Source organism: Manis pentadactyla, chromosome 1 (assembly GCF_030020395.1).
Source record: "Manis pentadactyla isolate mManPen7 chromosome 1, mManPen7.hap1, whole genome shotgun sequence".
NCBI lineage: Eukaryota > Metazoa > Chordata > Mammalia > Pholidota > Manidae > Manis > Manis pentadactyla.
Window position 1 is genome coordinate 108,656,258 of NC_080019.1, and position 25,944 is coordinate 108,682,201.

Below are 25,944 nucleotides of genomic sequence, written 5' to 3' on the forward strand. Positions count from 1 at the left end.
ACTGCATGAACCTGGAGAAAAGAACAGACCTCATGTAACAGGGTAATGTACCAAAGCTGTGATCCAGAGGGACCCAAGCCCTTCCCCCACCCCAGCTCACTGGCAGGGAAGGAGTGGAAGGCCTGGGACTGCTGAACACCTAGCCCTGGAGATCTGCTCTGGGAGCACAAACCTACATTGCATGCTGCTCTGGTGATAAGTGGGGTTGGAAAGCTAAGAGAGGCAGAATACCTGGAGAGACTGTGATTCTAGCTGCTTGTGGAAAACAGGGTCCATATCTGGCTCCTCTGGGAGGACAATCTGAGGGACTTCCTAAAAGCAAGAGGGCTGCTAAAGGGGCAAGGATTGCACAGAGTTTAATTCTCAGAAGAACAGACAGGTAGACAAGATTGTCTGGGTGCACTCTGCCCAGCAGGTTGGGAACTTGCAGGAGCTTCAGGTGTTCATCCCTCTGGCAGGTTATGCAGCTCCAAGGCATCCCACCATGATATGCAGCCTGCTGTGCATTTCTCCTGGCCAGCCCACAACTGGCTCACAATCTGGCAGTCCGTGCCATGGTGTTAGGCCAGCCAAAGGGAAGCCCACCCTATAGAAGCCACAAATGCAAAGCACAGAGGCTTACACCGGTGTGCTCAGCCCACTAGTTCTGGCAGTAGAGGCAGACATAGCAGCTGGGAATCAGGAAACAGCTCTTTCCTCCCCCTAAGCACCAGCACTGCTCTCCTGCAACCCCCTTCATCGCACCAGGGGCTGACCATCTCCAGAGAGTAGAGCTTCTGGGCACTAGAGGGTGCCACATACAAATATGACATGTCAAAGGAACCTGGTTCAACCCAAAATCTCACAAACACCAGAAAAAGGGCCAAATGAAACTGAACTCACCAATCTTCCTGAAAGAGAGTTCAAAATAAATATCATAAACATGCTCATAGAGGTACAGAAAAATATTTAGAAACTCAGGAAAGAATTTAGGATGGGGATCCAGTAATTGAGGAACACAATAGAGGGTTTTAAAAGCAGATTAGATACAGTGGAGTAGACGATAAATGAAATAGAAATTAGAGAAAAGGAATACAAAGAAGCTGAGGCACAGAGAGAAAAAAGGATCTCTAAGAATGAAAGAATATTGAGAGAATTGTGTGACCAATCCAAATGGAACAATATTTGCATCATAGGGGTACCAGAAGAAGAAGAGAGAGAAAAAGAGATAGAAAGTGTCATTGAGGAGGTAATTGCTGAAAACCTCCACAATCTGGGGAAGGAGATACTCTCTCAGGCCAATGAGGAGCACAGATCTCCCAACACAAGGGACCCAAGGAAGACAACACCAAGACATATAATAATTAAAATGGCAAAGATAAAGGATAAGGATGGACTATTAAAAGGAGCCAGAGAGAGAAAATATATGACATACAAAGGAAAATCCATAAGGCTATCATCAGACTACACAGCAGAAACGTTACAGGCCAGAAGGGAGTGGTATGATATATTTAATGCAGCAAAGCAGAAGGGCCTTGAACCAAGAATACTCTATCTGGCCAGATTATCATTTAAATTTGAAGGAAGGATTAAACAATTTCCAGAAAAGCAAAAGCTGAGAGAATTTACCTCCCATAACCCATTTCTACAGTGTATTTTGGAGGGACTGCTATAGAATGAAGTGTTCCTAAGGTTAAGTAGCTGTCATCAGAGGTAATAAAAAGAGATAGAATCAGAGTATAGAATATGCCTAATATATAAAGAATGGAGGAGGAAGAAACGGAGGGGAAAAAAGAACATTTAGGTTGTGTTTGTAATAGCATACTAAGTGAATTAAGTTAGACTCTTAGATAGTAAGGAAGTTACCCCTGAACTTTTGGTAACCACAAATCTAAAGCCTACAATGGCAATAAGTACATACCTATCAATAATCACCCCATATGTAAATGGTCTGGATGCACCAATCAAAAGACCTAGAGTCACTGAATGGATAAAAAATAAGACCCAATTATATGTTGCCTACAAGAGATTTACTTCAAACCCAAAGACATACAAAGACTAAAAGTGAAGGGATGGAGAAAGATATTTCATGCAAATAACAGAAAAAAGCAGGAGTTGTAGGACTTGTATTAGACAAAATAGACTTTAAAACAAAGAAAGTCACAAGAGACAAAGAAAAACATTACATAATGATAAAGGAGCCAATCCAACAAGAGGATATAACCATTATAAATATTTATGCACCCAACACAGAAGCACCTACATATGTGAAACAAATACTAACCAAATTAAAAGGGGAAATAGAATGCAATGCCTTCATTCTAGGAGACGTCAACACTTCACTCACTCCAAAGGACAAATCAACCAGACAGAAAATAAGTAAGGACACAGAGGCATTGAACAACACATTAGAACAGATGGATCAAACAGACATCTACAGAACTCTCCACCCAAAAGCAGCAGGATACACATTGTTCTCAAGTGCACATGGAACATTTTTAAGAATAGATCATACACTAGGCCACAAAAAAGTCTCAGTAAAATAAAAAAGATTGAAATTGTACCAACCAGCTTCTCAGACCACAAAGGTATGAAATTAGAAATAAATTATGCAAAGAAAACGAAGAAGCCCACAAACACATGGAGACTTAATGACATGCTCCTAAATAACCAATGGATCAATGACCAAATAAAAACAGAGATTAAGCAATATATGGAGACAAATGACAACAATAATTCAACACTGCAAGATCTGTGTGATGCAGCGAAGGCCGTGCTAAGAGGGAAGAATATTTCAGTACAGGCCTACCTCAGGAAAGAAGAACAATCCCATATGAACAGTCTAAACTCACAATTAACAAACCTAGAGAAAGAAGAACAAATGAGGCCCAAAGTCAGTAGAAGGAGTGACATAATAAAGATTAGAGCAGAAATGAATAAAGTGGAGAAGAATAAAACAATAGAAGGAATCAATGAAACCAGGAGGTGGTTCTTTGAGAAAATAAACAAAATAGATAAACTCCTAGCCAGACTTATCAAGAAAAAAGTTCACACACAGAAATGAGAAAGGAAAAATCACTATGGACACCACAGAAATACAAAGAATTATGAGAGAACACTATGAAAAATTATATGCTGAAAAACTGTATAACCTAGAAGAAATGGACAACTTTCTAGAAAAATACAACCTTCCAAGGCTGACCCAGAAAGAAACAGAAAATCTGAACAGACCAATTACCAGCAACGAAATTGAATTGGGAGTCAAAAAACTACCTAAGAACAAAATCCAGAATGATTCACTGCTGAATTTTATCAAACATTTAGTAAAGACATAATACCCATCTCCTTAAAGTTTTCCAAAAAGTAGAATAGGAGAGAATACTTCCAAACTCATTCTTTGAGGCCAGCATCACCCTACTACCAAAACCAGGCAAAGACACCACAAAAAAAGAAAATTACAGTGTAATATTACTGATGAACATAGTTGCAAAAACACTCAACAAAATCTTAGCAAACCGAATTCAAAAATACATCAAAAAGATCATCCATGATGATCAAATAGGATTTCTTCCAAGGATGCAAGGATGGTACAATATTTGAAAATCCATCAGTGTCATCTACCACATCAACAAAAAGAAGGACAAAAACCACATGGTCATCTCCATAGAACCTGAAAATCATTTGACAGAATTCAACATTCTTTCATGATAAAAACTCTCAACAAAATGGGTATAGAGGGCAAGTACCTCAACATAATAAAGGCCATATATGACAAACCCACAGCCAACAACATACCTAACAGCGAAGCTGAAAGCCTTTCCTTTAAGATCAGAAACAAGACAAGGATGCCCACTCTCTCCACTTTTATTCAACATAGTTCTGGAGGTCCTCACCATGGCAATCAGACAATACAAAGAAATAAAAGGCATCCAGATTGGTAAGGAAGAAGTTAAACTGTTGCTGTTTGCAGATGACATGACATTGTACATAAAAAACCCTAAATAATCCACTCCCAAACTACTAGATCTAATATCTGAATTCAGCAAAGTTGCAGGTTACAAAATTAATACACATAAATCTGTTGCATTCCTATACACTAACAATGAACTAGTAGAAAGAGAAATCAGGAAAACAATTCCATTCACAATTGCATCAAAAAGAATAAAATACCTAGGAATAAATCGAGCCAAGTAAATGAAAGACCTATACTCTGAAAACTACAAGACACTCATGAGAGAAATTAAAGAAGATACCAATAAATGTAAACACATTCTGTGCTCATGTATGGGAAGAAGTAATATTGTCAAAATGGCCATCCTGCCTAAAGCAATCTACAGATTCAATGCAATCCCTATCAAAATACCAACAGCATTTCTCAATGAACTAGAGCAAATAGCTCTAAAATTCATATGGAACCACAAAATACCCCGAATAGCCAAAGCAATACTGAGAAGGAAGAGTAAAGCTGGGTTATTATGCTCCCTGACTTCAAGCTCTACTGCAAAGCCACAGTATTCAAGACAATTTGGTACTGGCATGAGAATAGACCCATAGACCAATAGAACAGAGTAGAGAGCCCAGATATACACCAAAGCACATATGGTCAATTCATATATGATAAAAGAGCCATGGATATACAATGGGAAATGATAGCCTCTTCAACAACTGGTGTTGGCAAAACTAGACAGCTACATGTAAGAGAATGAAACTGGATTACTGTCTAACTCCATACACAAAAGTAAACTCAAAATGGATCAAAGACCTGAATGTAAGGCATGAAAACACAAACTTCTTAGAAGACAACATAGGCAAACATCTCCTGAATATAAGCATGAGCAACTTTTTCCTCAATGCATCTCCTCGAGCAAAGGAAACAAAAGCAAAAATGAACACATGGGACTATATCAAACTAAAAAGCTTCTGTATAGCAAAGGACACCATCAAAAGAACAAAAAGTCACCCTAGAGTATGGGAGAATATATTTGTAAATGATGTATCCGATAAGGGGTTAACATCTAAAAGATATAAAGAACTTATATGCCTCAACAACCAGCAATAACCAGATAAAAAAATGGGCAGAGGATATGAAGAGACAATTCTCCAAAGAAGAAATTGAAATGGCCAACAGGCACATGAAAGATGCTCCACATCACTAATTATCAGGGAAATGCAAATAAAAACTACAATGAATATCACTGCACATCAGTTAGGATGGCCAGTATCAAAAAGACTAAAAAGAACAAATGCTGGTGAGGATGCACAGAAAGTGCAACCCTCCTACACTGCTGGTGGGAATGTAAGCTAGTTCAACCATTGTGGAAAGCAATATGGAGGTTCTTCAGAAAACTAAAAATAGAAATACCATTTGACCTGGGAATTCCACTCCTAGAAATTACCCAAAGAATATAATTTTTCAGATTCAAAAAGACATATGCACCCCTATGTTTATTGCAGCACTATTTACAATAGCCAAGAAATGGAAGCAACCTAAGTATCCATCAGTAGATGAATGGATAAAGAAGAGGTGGTATATATATACACAATGGAATACTTTTCAGTCATAAAAAAGAAACAAATCTTACCATTTGCAACAACATGGATGGAGCTGGAGGATATTATGCTCAGTGAAATAAGCCAGGTGGAGAAAAACAAGTACCAAATGATTTCCTTCATTTGTGGAGTATAAAAACAAAGCAAAACTGAAAGAACAAAATAGAACAGACTCACAGACTCCAAGAAAGGACTAGTGGTTACCAAAGGGGAGGGGTGGAGAAGGGAATTGAGAGGTATTATGGTTGGCACATATATGGTGTTGGGGGTATCATGGGGAAGACAGTCTAACACAGGGTGAATAGTGACTCTGTGGCATCTTACTATATGAATGGGCAGTGACTGCAATGGGGTACAGGGGTGACACGATAATATGGGTGAATGTAGTAACCACATTGTTTTTCATGTGAAACCTTCATAAGAGTGTATATCAATAATACCTTAAAAAAATAAGAAAGAGTAGTCTTTTGGCAGTTTCTCCATTATTCTCAATTCTTGAGCTTTCTTGACTGACACACTAACACTTCCTATGTTAGCTACCAATAAGGAATAAAGTGTTTTCAGTGTTTAGCTTTTTGAAGACATGTTTTATGTATCAAAGCTTTATTAAAACTATTTTAATGGATATTATCCTGGATGTAAAACTCATCTCCCTGTCTTAATAAACAGAGTCTATCAGATGTAACCCAACCTTTTCCTTATGACTTGGTGCCATCACTGTATTATTTGTAAACTGTGGGGTTGCAGGTGATGTCCTCAGGTGTCATAGCTCATAAAGAACTGTGTCTGTCTGCTTGATTTCTCTTTTGATATCCCTTTCATCATCTCCTATCATTTGCACTGGTTTCCCTGGGTCTGCTTCATAAATACAGTGCATTGCATGTCTAACTCCATGTCCTGTTTGCTGAGGCTGATGAGTTTCATGGGGTGCCAGATAAGGAAGCAAGTTTCATCGGCTACCTTAAGGTAAGCCTTTGTATATGTCAACTAGTTCTGGCCTATAGACTCCCGGGTGACCTCATTTATCTCGCTCTATAAAGGGCATGAGCTTGGCTTGAGTGCCTGCCTTATCAATGCTAACTCTTTTGTTGTTATCATTGTTCAATTCAAGAGAGAAAATATTTGGTGCTGTTTCTATAAATCTGATGAATATATGAGACTATTATAATTTGTAACAAAGACAATAACCTTCTTTGTTATTTTGAAGGTATTTAAAAGGTATCTTCCTTTGGGAGTGTTTCCAGGAATAGTGACTTTACATGTGTATGAATATATGTGTATATGTATGCATATGGAAATATATATATATACACTTCCATGAACTCACTGATAGTCTATATTGTTTCTGACAAGTTCTAAAGTAGCAGTCATGAAAATAGGAAAGGAAAAATGGGTAAAATGTGTGAGCCTACCTAATAGTCAACATCACTTACCTTTTATTAATTTGGCAGCCTGCTAATTTGTAGAGCTTTTTAGACATAACTACCTTCAAACTACTCATGGGGTTGTAGCAAGATGTCCCTCCTTTGGCTGTGAGTAACCAGAGAGGCTGGTGTGGGATGGTCACAGTTATAACCTTGAGGAAATTCAGTGTTGTTTTTTAAACTATGTAGGTGAAATTTTTTTAAAAGGAGAGTATAAGGGACACACCACAGACCACTGTTGTGTGTTTTCAACTCATTTATGGGAAGCATTTGAGATAACCAGAAATAAAGGAGTCAGAAGGTCTAGAGGGAAATGACTCAGGCGCCCGTTTGAAAAGATACCAACTAGCACAACGGTTATCTTCCTGACTGGCCTGGGCTGAGCTTTTGCCATGAGAGGTCTTTCAGTGTTGATGCAACCAGCACAGCGGTTGTTTTGAAAGGGCTTGATAGCCAGGTCTCCACATCGGACAGAAAGAGTGGCAGCCTCTCCTGCTGTGACTCAGAGGGCAGGGAAAGTTTAGCCTGCCTCAGGATATCCTCTATTCCACTGAGCTATTCCACTGAGTAAAGGTTTGTCTCCAGAAGGCCCCAATAAAGAAGACTGTATTATGCCTGAATTTACTGTTAATTCCCTTTCTGAACACATGAGCAGATGAACAAATTAATAGCTCTTACCAGTCAAGAGCAGAGTGGTGACTGAGACATAAAGAAGGTCCATTTAGGATGGGAAAGCCTGAAGCAAGGGCTGGTGGCCCCAGAAGAACTAGGACAGAGAGATGGATGGGTAAGAGAAACAAAAGCCCCTGGACCCATGGAGGTTCATTTGCTGACTGCAGGAGGATGACAGAAGGGGACATGAGGAGGTGAAGTCTACCTTGCTCTTTTGGAGTAACATAGATGAGCTATGAAGAAAGAAATCAGACCTTTTACTACTACTATTGACCCTTTACAATTAGGTTGTACAATAATATAAAAATAATAACTTCCTTGGCTTCCTGACTTAACCTCCCAGCTAATCAGTCAAATCTTTTTGACCTCTGCTTGGGTGACTCATCTTTGCTCCTGACTCAGACCGCAAGAGTTTCTTGTAAAACCATGTAGAGAGACTTAGCATTGAATGCCTCTTGTTTGTCTTGCTCCAGTCTTGTGCCCCAGCTCTAGACTTTATTTCTTTTGTTGTTGAGGCCAAATGTTCATTTTGCATTCAAGATATAATAACCACATCCCAGCTCTACTCATTAATTCATTTATCATGTGTTTATTAAGTACTCGTTAGGTGTCAAGTACTGTGCTAGGCACAAGAAACACAACACCAAATTAAACATGGCACCAGCCTTTGGAAGCTCCCTTTAGTGCCAGAGAACTTACTTTGGGTAATTCCCAAGGCCCTTCATGCCTAGGGGCCAGCCTTGTCTTAGGAAGCTCCTGCCTCTACTCTTTTCCCTTCCCCTAAGCCTGGAGATCTGCTCCACATCCCCACTTCCTGACCAGAACCCAATTTTCAAGCCATAAGCATTTGTACTTAAAATGTTTTCAAGAGAAAAAATTAAAAATTTTTCGAAACTTTCCAGAAAAGCTTTGAAGTGTCTCCTGTTTGTTCCTAGAGTCATGCATTTTCCCCTCATTGTCTTCACAGTGAAAGGAGGTGGGGTTAAATTCAGTAGAAGCAGCAGTTATTTTAAGGAAATAACTGTATCCTTGAAATTCCAGTCACTAAGGAAAGTTGTTGACAGACTGTTCTGTGGCAATTGATTCCTATGAAGAGAATTTTGAAAAATAAAAGCTGCTGAAGACATGAGCTTTGACTTGTACAGTTTAGACCCCGAGGTTAATAATTTGAAGAATTTTTTTAAAATGTTTGTTACAGGTATAGGCTGTTTCATTACGGTAGTTAGACACAATCTTTCCCCATCTCTAGCCACAGTGAATTTTTCCTCCCTCTCACCCTCTCTTCTTTCCTTTCTTTCTATGAATAAGTTAAATTCAGCCAATGTTAATTGAATGTCTTTGTGGAAGAGATGGCTAGTTCTTCCCTGAGGTTACTGCCTCCTTTTGGTAGGGTAGAGCTGCTGCCAGGAGTTGGCTGACCCCCTAGGGATCACACTTCCCAGCCTTCATGCCCATGTGCCTTTTTCCCCTAGGGAAGTGAAAGCAGGAGAGACGTGGGCACTTCTGCACTGCCCAGGTGGTTAGGAAGTAGGAGGCCTCTTCATGCTTTCTGTTCCTGCAGAGAGGACCCAGCACAGGAAGCAATGGCCGTGGGGAATGGGGCCACAAGGTGAGAGGAGCCAGGCCCAGAAACACCACCTAGAGGAGAGCCACACTTCAGGTGTAAACTTCCAGGTGTCAAGCAACTGAGGACTGGGAGTTGATCTCATCAGAGTTCCAGAGTGCTAGTGTTAATCATCTAATTCTGTCTGCTTAGTACAAATCACAGACCTAGGTACTTGAAGCAACACGAAGATGAGTGAGAAAAATCCAGAAGTCTGAAGGAAAGAATGCAAACAATCATAATACAAGGCAGATTTTAATCACTTAGGAGTTCAATAAGATTCTTTGAGCGGCAAGTGACGGCATCCAGTGTGAATTAGCTTTACTGTGGTGGGGGCGATTTATGAGCAAAATGCTCATATTATTGATAAAAAGATTGAAAAGCAAAGGAAGGATATAGCTGGTTCCTGGAAGAACCTGGGGCCAAGGACTTGCATGCTGCTATGACTCACTCCTTACCAATCAGTTAAGGCCAGGAGAGCAGGGCCATGGAAGAAATGGTGGCTGCTCTGGCTACATAGGACTACTTGTCGGGCTGGGAAGAACACCATTTAGAGGCAAAGTAAAGCTTTTTTATTCTCAGAAGAAAGGAAAAAATACTTTAGCAGACAAAATAGTTGGTTCCCTCTACAGATGGAGTAATTACTTGCCAATTCACCTTCCTTTTTTTTCCCCTTTGGTTTTGTTTAGTATATTTTTGCATTGTTAAGACTTCCTGTTTTTATGTCTAGCTCCTGAGCTCAAATTAGATCTTTCCTTTTTGTTCCTCCCCCATCCTGAACAGTGCTTTGTATATAACAGAAGCTTGACAAATATTTTTTATCTGCTGAGAGGATAAAATTGGGGCAATATGGTGGCCTCAAATCTCTTTCAGTTATCTTAAACTCAGACATGGTCTTTTCATCACCATCTCTTGCTCATCTAATTGGAAGTTTGACTTCAGCTGGCCACAGTTTCTGAGCATGCCTTGCAAGTAGCTACTTCTGGGGTATCCCTGGGGTTTCCCCGACACTTACTTCCTTTGGGAACAGGGCTGCCTCTTCCCAGCCACTCCAAAGTCTACCATCTGTGCTGTATCTGGCCCAGGGCAGATCCCACCTCTGCTGGGAAGCCTCACAGCCACCACATGGTGCAGTGACTTTGCTTCCTCTGAACCCTTATCACTGTGTACCATCTATTGACAAGTAAACATGCTTTGTTCACATTGACCTTGCATAGCTTTACACAGTTACATTATTAATAAATAAAGAAATATTATTTCAATTTTAATTTTTTCTCCAACTAGATTGTAAATTCTTTGAAGAACAGGAACAATCCATCAGACCCTCTATACTGGCTGATGAAATAGCTTGAATGGTAGGCTCCCAGTAAGTCTTTACTTATAAATTAAATTCTTGCTTTAGTTTCAAGATGGTTACTCCATATATAGGATATAGCTCAGAGTCTGCACACATTCACTTTAATGCTGTGCTTTCTTAAATATTTTTTTCCTTTCATTTTTAAAGGGATTTGCAAAATGGTTGACTAGAGTAGGTCAAACCTTTTTTTTTTTTAAATACAAGTTAGGGATAATGAAACCTATTGCACAGAGAGAAACCAGAGTCAGGCTACTTATTGATGGTGCAGAGAAGCAGCTTCTCTCGAATTCTTAATGGTAATCATTAATCAGATTCTTTTCCCACACGGCCCATGCAGTGGTGGACCGTGCATGTGGTAATCTGAATTTGTTATGTACAAAAAGCACAGGATGTGTGAAAGGAGGTGAGAAAGAGCTGGGCTGGGGAAGATGAAAAGCTACCACAGTTTCTGACAGGATGTAGTGTGTGAAGATTAGAAAATACCTTGACTCTGAACCGGGGGCTTTAAATGTTTGAAAACAATTTCACATTTCTATTTCCTTACTTTGGCTGCACCATACACCATTCTGCTTCCAGGATTCTGCCCCACATCTTGTGCTTTCTGGAATCTCCCTGCTGCCCTATTTAATCATGATTGCTTCTATTTACAAATGACACAGAAAGTTGACACTTTCTTATTTTTTTTGTGGCTTACAAAATTATGAAAAGGCTCTGCCTGCAGTTGGAATCAACAACTTCTGGTCTTAGAGACATATTTCCTCTTAACTGCCTCTTCTCAGAAACTGTTTTCATTAATTGCTAAAAATATAACATGAAGTTTGATATTTGAGGAATTAATAGAATAATAAAAGACTAAAAAAGAAATGGCTTTAGGGTATATCTTGCTCACGCACCCTATTATATAAATGAGAAAAAAAACACCCAAAGTCCACATTGCAAAAGAACAAAATAAAACAGAAAACAGCATTCAACACTTATGACCATAATTTTACAACTAAAGCATACATCTTAAAACTTGAAATTCAATTTAAAATTGATATTATAAATCCAACAGGAAAATAGTGCCCCAGATACACATGGGGTATTGTTCTGTTTTAGTTTACTTGGCTTGTTAGTCATAAAACAAATGAACAATCAAAGTATCATTTTAGGAACCGAGAGTTTAGTAGACTCTGAGTGGGACGCAGCTGCTAGTATGTTGAAGGAGCGACAGGCCCAGATCCCTGGAGGAATGGCCAGATCATTCTCTTTCTAGTTTTCTGTCTCATTGAAAACCAGCCCACTAACTTATTTAAAAAATTTTGTGTTTCTTTGTTTTCTATTCCAAGAAAATCAATGTAATATTAGGCAAAATGCCCCATATTTTTCTTTGCAAAGTCCCTGGGAGAGGACTAGATGTTAATTGCTTATATCTGACACATATGCTGATCGTTACCACTTTTTTTTTCCCTTTTCCAGAAACAACAGTTAACATTTATTACATTCTTAGCATAAACCAGGTTCTTTGCTTATGTCACCACAGTTATTCCAATGAGTGAGGTACCAGTTATTATTTCTATTTCCCCAATGCTAAAACTGATGCTCGGAGCGGTTAACCAGCTTATAGGTAGGGAAGCTAAGACTGCAATCTAGATAGTCTGTCTCTTACACCACTTCCTTTGGTGCCAGACTTACTCTCTGAGCAAAGCCCTTTCTGTCCTTTCTAACACAGGAGCAAACTAACTGCATGGACCACAAGTGCTCAGGGGATACTCTATCCTTTATAGGCAGGATAATGAGTATAGGAGAAAGAGTACAGGCAGGTATGTAGATGGTTGTTCCTTTTGAGGGTCAGAGAAGGGATAGACTTAGGGAGTCATGACTTTCTTTGGCAATTCTGCCTGTGACCACCGGTGCTCTGGGAGTCACTGTAGGGCCTCAGAACCCAGTTATACTTTCTCTTTGCTCCTCAGATCAAGACAAGGACAAAAGGGTGACCCTTCTAAGTGGTAACTGGGTTTCCACTTTTAAAAAATATCCCTGTTTGCTACCTTTTACCACCCTGCCAAACGAATGAATATGGTTAAGTGCCTGAATTGTTCAGCTTAGTCAAATATTCTGTCCTACTTTCCCTCATAGTCCCCAAAAGCCAATATTTTGGCATTCAAAACTATTACCTTTAGACAGCCTAAGGGCAGTTCCAGAAGCCATACAAAAATCCTCTGTGACATACTGGTTTTGATTTTTGGTTTGGAAAATACATGCTTAGGTTAGGGAAGTAGCCTCCATGCATTCTTTCTAGACTGAAATCTTTAGCCTTAGTTATCAGACCACATTTTCATCACAGTGACACATCCAGAACACACTGGCGCCTCCTGTCAGTGAACCTGCAGTCACAGCGCATGGCAGGCAGGTTGCAGATGATTGGCGTATGGCCCTAGGGAGTGGGCGCTTGATTTATAGGCAATAGGAACTCCAGATAAAATGAAGAACAAAGTCTCAATGGCTCCATTTTCTCCCTCATGTTATTAATAATAAATAAGTTCCAGCATTCCATTCAGAACAGCTTTCCAGAATCTAACCTCCTGTACTTCATAAGTGGACCAAGTTCTTCCCAAGTGCCAGTGACTCCTTTTATAGATTCTCTTAATTAGGTTATTTTGGGGGTAATGAGGACATCTGTGCCTTTCAGCTGAGTCAGCCCACTGCTCTGCTTCCACTCAGCCCAAAGCAATGTGAGGGCAGGTGGGGGTGGGAGGGGAAAGCAGTGCCGCCTGACCAGGGCCCAAGGGTGAGAGCATGAGCAGTAGGCTGACTCGCCTTTGTTCTTCCCTTCAAGGCCCAGAGCAGGTCATTGGAAAATCAGCTGTCTGATCATTATCCCTGACACTTACATAGGGTTTGCTGTGTTTCAGTCCCTTTCCTTTAGCTCTTTGAAAATTAGCCTCATTTAATCCTCGTAAACATGCTGTGAGGTAGGGACTGTTACCCAATTTGTAGATGAGAAAATTGGAGCACAGAGAGGTTCAGTAACTTGCTTCAGTTCACTCAGCTGGGAAGCAGCAGAAATGAGATTCAAACCTGGCTAGTCTAAGACTGCAGAGCTCCCTCCTTTGTTCCCTAAGGTCCTAGGTCATGCCCTTTCCATTGGGCTGTGGCCTCACCATGCCATTTCAGAGGCTGATATGGCCTGGGACAGGAAGACAAAGGACTGAGCATGTCCCCGTTATCACTCTGTGTCATGAATTCTAGTGGTGCACTTCCCACCCGTAAATGCTCCCCATGTGCAGGAGGTCCCTTCCTCCTGGCTGCTCAGGGCCAGGCGACAGCTTCCAGCAGAGAACTGGGAACAGTTCTCTGAAAATGGAGGGCGTGGACAGAGAAGCGCTGGTTCTGTTCTGTGCCAAGTCAGCACAGTGCCAATCCCTCCTGGAAGAATTCTGACCATCTTCCTTTCTCCTTGGCTCAGCGGGAGAGGAAGCTGGGTCTTCAGGCAATTCCCCATTGCCTTTGAACATGGAATCTTGTTCCAGAGCAATGAGAGCTCAAGCATGCATGCTAGGGTGTGCTTCTAATGGACCCTGAAAGGTCAGCCTCCTCTTCTTAGAATAAAAGTCATGTTTCTTACCATATGTATGGCTCAAACAGGCTGGCTGTGCATGTGTGTGTGTGCAGAACAGCTGAAAGAAGAAAAAGCCAGGCGTCTCACTGAGAATTTTTAAATAATATTTGAAGTTGGGTTTGTCTGTTGCTGGGTAAAATGAATACTTGGTCTGGATTGCTCAAATGCAAAGCGACTGTCCTGTTCTGAATTCAAGGTGGCTCTTCCTCAGTGGGCAGCCACTGCTACCTGTCAGGCGGAACTGCAGCGAGCACAGAGTGTGCATTTCTCTGAGAGGGCTCTGAGCAGCGTCCCCGTCCACAGGAGAGCCTCTCTTTTGCAAGGTTTACTTCCCACAGGCCTAGCTGAACGACAACTGTACAAAAGGTGCACCTTACTTTGGGGAAAAGATAGTCACTTCGCTCCCTCTGCTCTTTAACACCTTCATGCTCTCTGTAGCCACCCGCCTCACCCTGTGAGAGCAGAGCCAGTGCCGTCCTCAAGTCCAGGGCCATGGCAAGGCCACACCTCAGAGAGCCCTACTAGCATGCCAGTCGTGACTCTGGGGGCCTGTTTATGAATAGATACTCATACATACATTTATGTATGCGGACATGTATGTACACACACACAGTAGTATTATATATCTGGAAGAACACGGTTCTATGTTTGTGCAAATAGTACCAAGATAGGTGACTGGTATTTTCCTTTATGAATGGGTTATGAGAAGAAAAACTACTTAATGACAATAACAAAAGAACTGAGAATGGTGTTTTTGGTTTCCTTGGAGCAATGCCATTTCCCCTGGTTAATTGTTGGTCACCACCTTCCTGGCTGGTGTCTCGCAGATTAGAATGCTTGGAGTAGTCTTGAATTCATTTCTGTGTTTTGGATGCTTTATTAACTGTGTATGGCTGACACTTACTTTTATTGCTGGAATGGTAAACATTCACAGATCACATGCTTCCCCTCCTTCTTTCTCCTCTGCAGACTTCATCCCACACGACTCCTCTCCGCTCTTCCCACCTTGGGCCCTGAGACAACAACACTTACTGCTTTGTTTTATAGTTGTCCTGAAAATAGACATCAGCTCCTGCATAGTGTAGTATACAGAATCTTAATGAGCACAGAGCAAGCAGCATAGTCCTTCGCCCTGCTGTGAGCGGGATGACGTCAGCCTATGCAGGAAATACGGAATTGATTTTAAAATTGCTTCGAGGGTGAATAAATCGGTGGGACTATGCATTACCATGGCTGCCCTTCACCCACGCACACCTCCCCGTTTATGCCAACACCAGAAGTACTAGAAACTACCTGAATAAATGCCCTTCAAAATATAGGTCAAGAGATCTGGGCTTTTTTTGAAGTCAACCATTATTCTAGATTTAAAATTGTCTGACATATTTAGCTTCCAATTTGAGTATTTTCTTTCTAATTCTAGAATTTGGTTCATTTACTAAAACTGGGAATTGCTCTTTTGCATCATCTCTTGCTCCTTCCTCGCATCTCCCTCCTACATGTTTCTTGAAGCACATTTTGGTACTTCAGCATAAAGGGAACTAGATAATGTTTTCTTTGTTTCTCATTCTGGTATATGAAATGAAAAAACCTAGCATGCAGTGTGTGAAAAGCTGGCATTGTGTGCTGTTTATAAGAACAGACACTGTTCAGCAGGACACTGTCTAATATCAAAGTCAGATAAACATTCTCCACACTGCAAACCAGACACACAGTGACCCCCCAACCCCGATGCACCGCTGAGGAGCATCCACCCGTCAGCTCTCCAGAATACCATTAGGCTTTTTGATTGCTACTGTCACAACCATTTGCTTTTCTTTTTGCAACCTTCTTTCCAGCTTGTTGGTTTAGGTAGTGATTAATGAGTTAATTAATTAGCAAAGATTTCTAAAGTTCTTTGAAGAATAAACATAGTACTTACTGCAAGGCTGCATTATGTAACATTAGGAGATCAGTTAGTTCTCCAAGCTTCTTACACAAAATTAAAAAACCTTTTAAACGCAACTTCATTGGATCCAGAAATTTTGTTGACCTCCTTTAGTAACTCAAGGTTTTCTTTGTTGCATTTTAGTTCATTCCGTGGATGCTTTTCTGCTGGAGAAAATTCCCAATGAACATTCTCTAACAGTGATTATGAACGGCATCACTAAGGCTGCCCTCCTCCCATTTGAGGAAATCTATTTAATAATTTGTTAAGTTCTATGAGGTATACCAGGAAATGTATGCCCTATTCTTTGTCCTTAAGGAGCATGCAGCACAACAGTAATTCGTAACATAAGGCAGAATTTGATGTGATAAATGAGTGGTATAGAAAAAAATCAGTGTCTCAGGAGTCCCGAGAAAGGTCTCACTGTGGGTTGTTAGGGCTTCTAAAGGAGCCCAGTAGAGGAGGTTGAACATTAAGCTGGTCTTCGAAGGATTCAGTTTTTGTAGAAGTGGAATTTATTCTAGGTCAAAGGAAAGCAGCCAAACACAGAAGGTTGGGTACTCCTGACACATGCTTAGGAGTTTGTGCACAGACAGGCCTGACTTAATGTGAGTTTGTTCAAGGTTAAGATAAGTTTGGAAAGAACACCAGAATAAGAAACACCTCAAAATGCCAGGCTGAGGAAAACTGTGTTTAACTTACAAAGAATAGAATATTTCCTAATGTCTAGGGTTTTCAACCACAGAAATTATGTAATCCTTCATTTTCCCATTTTGAAAATGATAAAGAGGCATGCTGTTTGTGAAATGATTAACCAAGCCAGGGTTCAGGAATTCCTACCACGACAAAGCAAAAGGGAAATTAGGACTCAGCCTGTGTCTAGTGTGGGAGCAGTATTTGCTTACTCCTTCTTCTTTTCCAATAATTACAAGGTAGGGTGGAGGCAAACCTGTCAAAATGCCTTCCACGTAGCAGCGCTCGATATATGCTGGATGGATATATGAATAAATAACCATTTGGTTGATGAACCCAATAAAATGAACAAGAGCCATCATGTAAAGCCTGGAAGGAAATTGCCTTTATCTAACTCACTTGCTGCTTCATTAAAGATTAACTCATTTTTATCTACATATGACATGAGGCTGGACAAGGAAACCCATCCTTTTTGCCTGGCATCTGAAAGACAAATGAAGAGCTCAGAGAGCAAGCAAATGAAAACAGGCAGGAAACAAAACAAAAGACAAAACCAAAGCCTGACACATTGACATGTTAACAAACTAGAATAATGTATTGTTGATTGGTTGTCCCTTGGGAAAAAGTAGCTAAACAACCTCTTAAGGAAGGACATTTAAATGTTTTCCAGGTGGCTTTTACTCATCTGAATCCATTATGCTGAATGGGGATACATATTTACAGCCTGCTAATACTCAGGAATAATTCAGATATGGTTTCTTATCAGCTAAGTGTCCTGGGAGCCCAGAGGTGGCTAAAAGCATCTCTGCTTAGATGTCACTCTCAGTCAATTGCAGCTATTACCTGAGTTGTCATTTACCCATAACCAGGGAGTAGGCCTGGAACCTGAATCATGCCTCAATTTCCTTGCACTTGAGATTCAGCAAAACAGTCAAGGACTAAATAAAAATAGTCAGTACTAGAAATGTGATAGTTTCCCTTTTAAAGGCACAAAATAATATAGTAATAGGTTTTGGGCCCATTGTTCAAGAACCAAATTGATTTCTCATCTTGATTAATTTTGTTTTTGTTTGTTTTGTTTTTGGCTATACCAAGCTGAGAGTTCATACATTTATTGCCATTTGTAAGCTGTTTAGTAAACCCGAGAGGGACATGGGCCAAGTCCTGATTTTTTCCTTAATATTAAATATCACTCTTTTTATTATGCAAGTTGCTTCTAAAGAATGAAACCCTTGTGTTGTCATTAAGAGCTGGATGCAGTTAAGCCGTGTAACATCACTGATTTTCCATTTCTCCATCTAATCTGTAAAAGGTTAAACTGAATGATCTCTAAGGCCCATTTTCTTATTAGTTCTATTATTATTTATGATTTCAGTTTGGTTTCCATCCAGCCCGGTGACGACCTCTGGAAGTTCAAACCTGAGGTACAGCAGGAGTGCATCTGCCTTGGCTCATCAGCTGTTGAACTGAGTGGGTTTCAATATATCAAAGCCTATTTATAGGAGCACTAAATAGGCTTTGATTTTGAATGCCCTCTTTTCCACCCATGGTCTCATTTGGTTAGGGTGGTGGTTCTCAAAAGGTGGTCCCTGGACCAGCACCATCACCGTCACCTGGGGACATGTTAGAAAGCAAATTCTCAGGCCCTACCCCAGGACTACGGAATCAGAAACTCTCTAGGTGAAAAGTAGCTTCTGAGTTTTAACAAGCCCTCCAAGTGGTGCTGAGGCATGCTAAAGTTGGAGGACTCCCATGAGGTTCAACTTGCAGGTTCAAATTCTGAAGTGTCCACTGATTTAATTGTGTACCCAGAACCTGACCCACAATATTACAAATGTCCTCCATGGTTCATCAGAGAGATTGGGACCTACTGCCTGGCTGGACTGTGATTTGCAGATCTAGAATTGTTAGTTTGGATGGAAAGTATTTTTCAATAAGCCTTCAAGGGCATCTATTGCTCTGATCTCCAACTCCACACATGTGGAAACTTTTCTTTCATAACTCTCAGTGATACCCTATCTTGGTTAGCCCTGTTTCCTTCCTGTAGGCTTCACTTACCCTTGTTCCTTTCCCATCTCCTAAACTAGGCTTGGATTATTTTCTCTACTGCCGGGAATAAGTCCTGGATTTTCTAGCAATCCAAATCCATTCAAACTTGCAGATAGTTACCATCTCCAAGAAGCTTTTCCTTGACCTCCTCCCGTGGGTACTCCTCCCATTTAGAGAAATTCTGTCTCAAACTGTACTGCCTGGAATAGCATCCCTCAGTGGAGATATACAGCCCAGTCACCTGAAAGAGGTTTTTAAAAATACATATTCCTGTGCCCCACTCCCACCAACCTACTGAATCAGAATCTCTCCGGTGCAGAATCTATTCCTTAACTGGGTTCTCAAAAGATCCATGTTCAGCCAGCCAAGGTGCTTAGGTGTCACGGAGTTAGGACAGGAGTTGACAAACATACTCTGTAGAGTGACACATGATAAATATTTTGGGCTGGTGGATCAAACCCTTTCTCTCCCAACTACTGGATCAAGTTTTAGTCTCAGCTCGTTATTACAGTACAAAAGCAGCCACAGGCAATATCTAAACAAATGGGTATGGCTGTGTTCCAACAAAACTTCACAAAAATAGGGGCCAGGAGCTATAGTTTTCTGACCCCTGAGCTAGATTGTTATTTATTTATTTATTTTTATTTTTATTTTTTTGTAGCTAATTATTTTTTATTGAAGGGTAGTTGACACACAGTATTACATTACATTAGTTTCAGGTGTACAACACAGTGATTCAACATTTATATACATGATAATTCTAGGTACCAGCTATCACCATACCAAGTTGTTACAATATTTTGACTATAGTCCTTATGCTATACATTACATCCCAGTTACTTATTTATTCTACAATTAGAAGTGTGTACTTTTTTTTTTTTTTTTTTTTTGTGAGGGCAGCTCTCATATTTATTGATCAAATGGTTGTTAACAACAATAAAATTCTGTATAGGGGAGTCAATGCTCAATGCACAATCATTAATCCACCCCAAGCCTAATTTTCGTCAGTCTCCAATGTTCTGAAGCATAACAAACAAGTTCCTACATGGAGAACAAATTCTTACATAGTGAAGAACGTACATGGTGAACAGTACAAGGGCAGTCATCACAGAAACTTTCGGTTTTGCTCATGCATTATGACCTATAAACAATCAGTTCAAATATGAATACTCATTTGATTTTTATACTTGATTTATATGTGGATACCACATTTCTCTCTTTATTATTATTATTTTTAATAAAATGCTGAAGTGGTAGGTAGATACAAGATAAAGGTAGAAAACATAGTTTAGTGTTGTAAGAGAGCAAATGTAGATGATCAGGTGTGTGCCTGTAGACTATGTGTTAATCCAAGCTAGACAAGGGCAATAAAACATCCACGGATGCAGAAGATTTCTCTCAGAACAGGGGGGGTGCGGTTCTAAGCCTCACCTCTGTTGATCCCCAATTTCTCACCTGATGGTCCCCCTGCAACTGTTTTTGTCTTAGGTTGTTCCTCCCTTGAGGAATCTTACCCATCTCTGGCTAACCAGTCATCTTCCGGGGCCATACAGGGAAATGTAAAGTTGGTAAGTGAGAGAGAAGCCTTATTGTTTGAAAAGGTTAGCTTTTTACTTCTTTGCATATTTATGCCCTGTGGCTTCTATGCCCAGCATTTGTCTTGAGGTATCTTTACCACTTGGAAGAATTATGATAGTCAGTAAATTTGATATGAGGCATGAATTCTATTTAAGGGTTGTAATTAGGAAGGAAGAAGAAAAGCTATAGAAGTAGCAGGTGGCAGAAAACATGGGAAGATTGATTATTTCTTTGACATATCTTCTTGTAGAGTAACTTAAGCATGTATAGGTTTTAAACTACTAATTAAATTGCACACACACATTAACATAATAGGAGTATAGTTACATAACCAAAGCATACCTGTAATTACCCACCATCTCCAGTGAAACCAAGCAAATTAGTTAGGCACCTTAGGCATTTGTGAAAACTTATCTATGATATGGTGGATATTGTCCAACTGAACTTGAACAGTCTGAGAGAAATCAGACAAATTAAAACAACCCATTCCTGGGGACTGTTCACATCCCATATGTTCTTTTAACAGTAGTCTGTAGTTGTAAGATTTTGGAGCGCTACAATTTGCACTTCTCCAAATTCTTGGTTGAGTTCCAACAGTATAGATCCAGTCAAATTTGTTGTTTTACTGTATGCACAGGCCAGCTTAGATATCTCCTTCTTCATTCCCATGGCAAGTCTAGGAACTGGTGGGATGAGTGCATCGACAGCTGTAGCAGTGCATGGATCTTTGTTGGGGTTTTTTGATGATCATCTTCTGGCATGAGTCTTCCAGAGAGTGCAGATGTTGGAAGTTCTTTTTCATATCGTGTATTAGTTCATTTTCGGGGTAGCCCAATTAGGCTTTGATCCTCTGTATAAACACAAACAGACCCTTTGCCTACACTTTTATATGCCCTTTATACCCTTGTGTAGAACTCATTGGAGGTCACCACACAGAAACTGCCTTTTTTTTTTTTTTTTGGTATCATTAATCTACACTTACATGATGAATATTATGTTTACTAGGCTCTCCCCTATACCAGGTCCCCCCTATAAACCCCTTTACAGTCACTGTCCATCAGCATAGCAAAATGTTGTAGAATCACTACTTGCCTTCTCTGTGTTGTGCAGCCCGCTGGGCCGGGGCTTGTATCTTACCCTCTTTACAAGGCACTGGGTTCTCGCAGGTGTGGATGTGGTCTGGATGTTGTCCTGTGTCCTCTGGTCTTTATTCTAGGAAGAGTTGTCTTTGTTATATTTTCATAGATATATGTGGTTTTGGGAGGAGATTTCCGCTGCTCTACTCACGCTGCCATCTTGGCTCCCTCTCCTAGATTGTTATTTTATTTGATCAAAATGAACTACAATGTTTTAAATGTTACTATGCACTCAGTAGGAACTTTTGGGATGAACTAATAAATAACGGAACCCAAAGTAATACAGTTGGTAGAATATTTTGAATTTTAAATAGATAATTCTCACAAAGTAATGCTGCTCGATGATCTTCACTAAAATCCTGCTGACGATGGGAACTCTTGGTATCTGCAGAGAAAGCTAATAGGAAACATAGAGTATGCATCTGAATTCTAATTATGCCTTCTCATTTCTTGTTTTTCTCCATCTGCAAATTATATTCTACCTACCTGACAAAGAGGTGGTTGAGGAATAATGTGTTTAGTGTTTTAAAAATACTACACAGATCCTAAGTGTTGTTGTGGAAGGAGGTTTCTAAGGGGAACCAAGAAGCAGGAGCACTAACGCTGCTTTTTTGATTCCTGAGCAAAAGCTTTATTGAATGTCTCCTGCGAAGTGGCATTTTGCCCCCAACTCAAATGTCACTCTGCTTTCCCACTTAGGAAAACCTCAAATACATTGTGTGGGTGATATTGGAAGGCGTCAGGATCAAAGTATATTTAAAGTTGCTAAGAGGAAGCAGATGTTCTCCTTAGCTGGGCAAAATATTCTCAGCATTTCCAGTGAAATATAAACCTCTTGAAGGCCCCATGGGATCATGCCTTAAAATGTGCTTTTGTTTATGCCTCCCGTATGCAAAACAGTGGTGAAATGTGTTGTTCTGGGAGAGACTGAGGAAAGGTAATGAGCTGGAAACAATAAACAACTGTATACTTGGAAAAAATTTACAGATATTTTCCTTAAAACACACACACACACACACACACACACACACACACACACACACACACACACACACACACACACACAAAAGTAGGACTAGATTAGAATAGTCATTTCCCTCAATTCTCTTATATACACATATATCTTTAAACATTTATCTCTGAATTACCCTGTTTGGCTGTATTACCAATTCGTTTTAAGACTTTCTGCTCTCATATTTTTCCAAATAGAAGTAGGTAGTGTTTTCCTTTTCTATGTAGATTGTACCTTTTCATACAGCTGATAGCCAAGAAATAGATGCAAAGAAAAGAAGAGTTGATGGCTTTTAAATTTGAGCTGAAATCAAAGTGTGAAACTAAAGCTTTAAAAAGTGATCTGAATGTTAACAATTAAAATTTTCAGAAAAAAATATCGAAGGACTTGTTATTTTTCCCTGATCACAAAGCATCAAGTAGTTGATCAGTATAGAAATGCTAAACAAATGTAATATTTTTGTGTATTTTACTTTCTTAAATAAGAACTTGAGAAGAAGGCAAATCTGGGGTGATGAGGGACCCTACAGGTTTCAAGACTAGCCTAGAGCTGACAAGGGAAGCAGGGTAACAACTGGAATATTCTTGGTTCCTGAATTTTTACACAGTGATTATGTGCTCAGGCCATAGTCCAGAGTGGTGAACTTGTTTTTTCTGTTTACTTTATTCTGAATAAATCAATGAGGGATTAATTGGTCAACTTTGAAATACAGCTATAATGACTATGGCTATTTAAGCATACAATCAATGAATTCAGTTTTCCATATATTTTGTTGAAGTTTATGGAATAGATTTTTGTGCTATCAGTGGAAACAAAGGCAGAAATGAATAGGTCTAGAGAAAAAGAACAGAACTTTGTTTGGAAAGCAAAAGGGTATTTATCTGAGAGATTGTAAGGAAGGCTAGGTGGTCTTAACTTTGCAAGGCAGAGGGAGGAAAGCTTACTTAGGATATATAGAATGTCTATTATATCTAAGTAATACAAAGACATCTTACATTAAGCAGCTCATCCTAGGAGCCATGTCTTAATCACATTCTCATGTCTAGAGCAGGAAAGTACACAGCAAAGATTCTTTGCATGGATAAATGCCTGCCACTTGTTAAGGCAGAACAGAATTAAAGGCATGTCTTTGAAATAGTTACGGTAGTTTTTGGTTTGTCTTTCCATCTCATCTTAAGAAATTGGATGAATTTTTCTACCTTATCAAGGAAAATGTCATAGAGTAAGGAACATTAGAGATGGAAAGCAACCTCAATATTCCATTTTTGTAGTTGAAGAAATTGAGATTCAAAGAAGAGAATTTCTTTCCCTACTGCCTTTTTTTGTATTATTGTTAACAAATATTTATATAGGGCTTTTCAATTTACAAAACGATTTTACTTTTCTTGTTTTCATTTGGTCCCTGCAACAGCTCTGCATTGTCAATACTCTTGTGCTAATAAATCCATTTTATGGATGAGAAAATTGGGGTTCAGGGAGATGAAGTGAAACATCATCTTTTCCTTCTCTCTCTCATAATCCCTTATATCCCCTCAATCATTTGGTCCAGTGGAGACTGTATCTTTTCAAGTTTGGACATTCCCACCACCCCTGATAAAGACCAAACAGCCTTACATTTTTATCTTGGTCACAGCAACGCTCATTATTGACCCACTTGCTACCATGTTTGACCCTTTGTTCTAAAACAAAGATATGGCCACATTATTGCACAGTTTAAAACCCCCAATAAAACCCAGAGCGCATGTCATCAGTGCGTGGCAGCAAAAGCTCCTTCACATCCTCTGTGGATTCAGCCTTGGTACTTACACGACCTGTTCTCACTCTCCTCCTCTACCCATTCATGAGCTGTTTTTTATTTACAGTCCTCAATAGGTCAGTTGGTAATGGGAGAGAAACTCACAGCGGGAAGCAGGAACGGGAACATCTCTTCCAAGTGCAAGAAGCATTCATCGAATTCTCTTGAATCCCTCTCCCCACAGTGCCACATATTTGGTAGATATTCAACGAAGTTTTGATGAGTGACTGCATGATTGAAAGATGGGTTCCTTTGGTTCCATTCAAGGCCAAAGTTGAAGTACCTTTACTAATGGCAAGGGGTATGATTTATTCTCCTCCAGCATTCTTGACATATAATGTGATCAAAACGGAGGTTTCATTTAAGGACATATTTTTCTCCAAACCTTTTCTAATATTCTTAAGACAGTTTAAACTTTGTAAGTATTTGTTGGCCATTTTTTATAGACAATATGTATAACTCTGAAATAACTTGATTTTTTAGGGTATTTAATGAATATACTATTAATTTATTAAATCTAGTATAAGTTGTGGAGCTTGGATAAATAGTAGAAAGTTATTTTTCCTGAGTTTGACAGGTGTTACTTTTCAAGTAGGAAACATTTTAATGTATGTCTGTTGTTATAATGCAGATGAAGATTGCATTTCATCCATTATTTAAGGTGTGAGAAGAAGGACAATTTTTTCATTAGCCTTCCATCTGGTCGTGTTAACATGGACATTTACCTTTAGCGATGATTACTGAGTTCTATTTTCTGGTGGGCATCTTAATGTTGTGTTAATATTTTTTTCTTTTGATCTTTCCAGGGGAGGGGTTTATCAAATTTTTAATTGACCCACAATATGCTTGAAAATTAGGAGTAATAAACACATGCAAATTAATGTCTGTTTATATTGAATAGAAAAATCTTTTGGGTTGAACAGATTTTTGGCTCATACACTGCTATATCATTTGTTCCATTTTGTTTTTTGCTTTAACCTTTTTCTTTCATCTAAAGCATGAAAAATTTGTATCTCCAAATTATAACTAAGAATACTTTTTTTTCCCTTCAGTGATCTTATGCCTTTGATTTTATTTGCCGTTTGATTGGCACTGGTATGCCTTCCATTTAGCGCTTTTACCTTCACCGCCAAAATGTTGGCCAGTTATGCTAGGCTTGAGTGTTCCTCTTTTGAAGCTATTCTCAAAAGTAATGGAGGTGAGAAGGACAGTCAAGAAGGAGAAAAAAGGCACCCTTGGAGGGCTAACTTGGTGAGTGTAATTCAAGAAGTTGAGTTGAACGCAGGGTGCTATTACAGTCCTGCACCTCAACCTGCACCCTCTTCATTCCTTAGGAAGATTCTTTTTGACTGGAAAGGTGATGTGAGGTATTGATGATATGAGGTATATCTGAGTGTGGAGTGTACAACTGTGAAGATGGTATGTTTTATGAATGTAGCCTGTATTCTAACAGAGTCCAAGTATCAAGAAGTGTGGCTCTGTTCCTAATGAGTATCAGCGCAAATGGCATAAAGCAACCATAGTCCTTCTCATGCTATGCTAGCTCCTGAGCTAATTCTGACAGAGCAGAG

The 25,944-nt window shown here is 39.7% G+C and overlaps 1 long non-coding RNA gene across 1 annotated transcript in view; it reads left to right on the top strand.

Moving 5' to 3' along the window:
• The window catches only part of LOC130683339 (uncharacterized), a 257,747-nt gene that overhangs the window by 108,573 nt on the left and 123,230 nt on the right, over positions 1-25,944 (top strand). The gene's annotated exons all lie outside the window — the stretch shown is intronic.